We start from the raw sequence: 3601 nt of genomic DNA, 5'->3' as shown, positions 1-3601 counted from the left end.
GTTCATTAAAATTATTTTTTTTAAAAGTTAGCTAAAGGATGTCAGAGATGGTGAGGATGGCACAGGATTTGGCAAGGTTCAGATTTGTCATTCATAGGGTCACTATGAATCCTCCTGACTCGATAGCACTTAATAACAACAACAACAGCAATGTAGGTGCTACCTAAGTTGCCAATTAAAAAATGTTTTGCCTCAGTACAAAACATTTCAAAAATCCCTGTAGTCCTCTCTTCCATATTTCCCATCAGGGAGGGAGGTCTGTTCCTTTGGGATGTAACTTTCTAATAAGGGACTAGAAACTGAGTAATCACATAGTAGGGATTCCAAACAGTGCATTCGGAGCTGCAGGTTCCAAAGAGAGCAAAGCATAGACTGCTCTCCCTATTTTTCTCTGAAATGGAGTAGAGATTTCAATTTTATTTTCATCATCCTTCAGATTTGCCCTTAAACTTCACACTTGGTTTCTTGACATTATTTTTAAATACTAATGAAATTCCCCAGTTACTTCCTCTCTGGCATACTAGTCAGCGCTACATTAAATTTATCATTTGGCAGTTTTCCCTCTCTTGCATTTTAATGAAGAGCAATACAGTTTCGCCAGTATCTGCAACTTGGGATTCTTCTCAGAATGATTCTATTATGAATAAATCACTGTTCAGACTTGCCTTCAGCTGTTTTGTTGGTTTTTTTTTTTTTTTTAAAGAAAATACTGAGCATTTTCCTGGTTGGGGAGAGAAAACGTGCTCTTGACTCTATGTAATCACTCCATCTCCAATTTTCCAGGAAATAAATGCAGGGATTTGTATAGACTTTCTCCCTGTAGTTTGTAGCATATTTTGTCATTAGAAAAATATCCTCCCTCTCTCTCTCTCTCTCTCCCTCTCTCTCTCTCTCTCTCTCACACACACACACACACTAAAGTGCTTTCTTTTCAAATTTTGGATAGTAGTATGAGCTGCTCTGATGTTAAAATTTAGAGGCTAAGCCTGATCAATGTACTCGTACCACTGTCCATCTTTACCACAAATCAGTGATGTCTCTGTTCCATTTTCTCGTGAATAACACAATCACTCTATCAAGTTCATTAAAAACATCCCAGCATCTTCACTCTCCATTCTTTTATCCAGTTACTCAAAGGTGTTGGTCCAAGTTTTCCCTGCTTCTCTCTACCCTAAGGCTGTCACAAAGCCTGGCTTCCAAATTAGCCCCCTCTCCTCCAATCTCACCCTCACCTTCAATTTGCATCCACTCAGGACTGTGGAGTTACAGTCAATCTAACCCAATCATCCTTCTCCTTAGAATGTTCTGATGACAGTAGACTATCTTCAGCATAAAAAAAAGAAACTTTTTTTTAGCATTAGTAATCCAAGCCTTTGATGATCCCTCTCCTGCTTCCATTTTCAGTTTGTCTCCTCCCAGTTCCTTAAATTTACTCCCAAATGGGGGGTGGGGGTGGGGTGGAGGAGGGACAAACAAAAAAACAAACCACCAACAAAAAACAAGGTCGACTTAAAAATAAGTGCTGTAGTGACTTGAGGTAACTAATTATGTTGTTGTGATATGCTGACCAGTCAAAGCCAACCCATAGCTGATCCTCCAGCAGGGTTTTTAGTGGCAGTAAATGACATACAAGGGAAGGCCCATCTTTCTCCCACAGAGGAGCTGGTGGGTTTGAACTATGTGTCTGAGTTGGCCGTACAACTCCTTATCATTGAGCCACCAGAACTCCTTAACTAATTACATCCAATATGAACACGATGAGGCTGCTTTGCTCCCCAATGTGCTATGTAGATCCCTCTTACCGAGCCTAAGGTAAGAACCTCAGGGTTACTGTTGACTGAGTTCCAAAACAGGTTAGTGTTAGGCGCTCAATCCAGTACTACCTCCAAATAAATACCTGATACTAATAGGCCAGTAGCCAAATGACCCATCGCAGAGCTCTGCTCGCAGAGCTCTGCTAGAACTAAGCCAGCTCTTGTGGCTCGGGTGCAATGTTATGTGCCAAACATCAAAAGAAGCCCACAACAAAACCTCTGCCCCCCATTTGTCAGGTTAATTCAGCTTTATGGTGACCATATAAGACAGAACAAAACTGCCCCATAGATTTCCCAGGGTTACAAGCTTTTCCCACAGAGTAGCTAATGGGTTTGACGTCCCAAACTTTCAATTAACAGTGGAGTATTTTAACTCCTCTAGAAGTTAGTACTGGGAAAATCTGACCTCCCCAAGTCATTTAGGAGTAATGAGATCAGTTTGAGGACTAAGGTGCGTCTGATTCAGTCTATAGTCTTTCTAATCACTTGTTATGCATCTGAGAACTGGACAATGAACAAGGATGACAAAAGAATTGATGCGTTTGGGTTGTGGTGTTGGAGAAGAGCATTGAACATCCCATGGACAGCCAAGGAAATAAACAGATATGTCTTGGAGAGGGTGGAGCCAGAATGCTCTTTGTAACACTTTTTGACACTAACAGTATATTCAAATACCTTGTCTAGCAAGTTCCATAGTGCCTCATCAAAGTAAGCAGAAAAGGATATGTGGCTCAGTGGATAAGAAGTTGCATTGTCAACCCAAAGGCAGGTATTTCACTCATAAGCTGCTCCAGGAGGGGAAGGTGGGAAATCTCCTCTCTCCTGTGTGGTTTACAGCCTCCAAATACCCACCTGGAGGGTCAGCTATGTGTTAATTCTGCCTCAACAGTTTACACACACACACACACACACACACACACACACACGTGTGCCAGGAACAATCCCTGAATTTTGAAATGTCTTTTCTAATGGAGTAAAGAGAGAGAGAAATCACAGGGGCCTGCAAAGACAGGGTATTTATGGGCAAGATCCAATAGTGATTAATTTTATACAACATGATGCATGGGAATGATCGTATGAAACACAATGTAAATGAAGAATAGTATGAAACAATGTATGTAGATGAACTTTGTAAGCAAACCAATATAAAAGAAAAATTTTAAAAATCACAGAAATAAATGCTAAATGAGAAGTGTAAAATATCACCATGTGTACAGTATTATAATCACGTATACTGTAAAGAAAATATGTCAAGAGAGCAAGTGTGTTGCTGGTTTATGATTATTGTTTCTTTCTCCATCCTTATTGAACCTTCTTTGGGAGTTAAGAATAAAAAGCAGGAAGAATGGAGCTCTGTGGTTGCAGACTTTTTTTCTTGTAGTCACAGCCAAATCCTGGAACCCTAGATTCCTAGAACATTTAATTTTGCTCTTGGAAAACAGAGCAAGGGAAAATTCCTATGTGGTTTAAAATGAAGAAGGACATATATCAGGGTCCCTACATTTGTCCATACTTATTCAATCTGTATGCTGAGTAAATTGTTCAAGAAACTAGACTCTATGAAGAAGAACATGGCATCAAGATTGGAGGAAGACTCATCAATAATATTCAAAATGCAAATGACACAACCTTTCTTGCCAAAAGTGAGAAAGACTTGAAACACTTGCTGCAGAAGATCAAACACCACAGCCTTCAAGGTGGATTGCATCTCAATACAAAGCAAAAATTCTCACCAGTGGACTGATAGGTATTATTCATAATAGATAGAGAAAAGATTGAAACTGTCA

The sequence above is a fragment of the Elephantulus edwardii genome, unplaced genomic scaffold (assembly GCF_000299155.1).
Source record: "Elephantulus edwardii isolate Elephantulus edwardi_28Jun2011 unplaced genomic scaffold, EleEdw1.0 scaffold00007, whole genome shotgun sequence".
NCBI classification, from domain to species: domain Eukaryota; kingdom Metazoa; phylum Chordata; class Mammalia; order Macroscelidea; family Macroscelididae; genus Elephantulus; species Elephantulus edwardii.
This window is presented reverse-complemented; position numbering follows the sequence as displayed.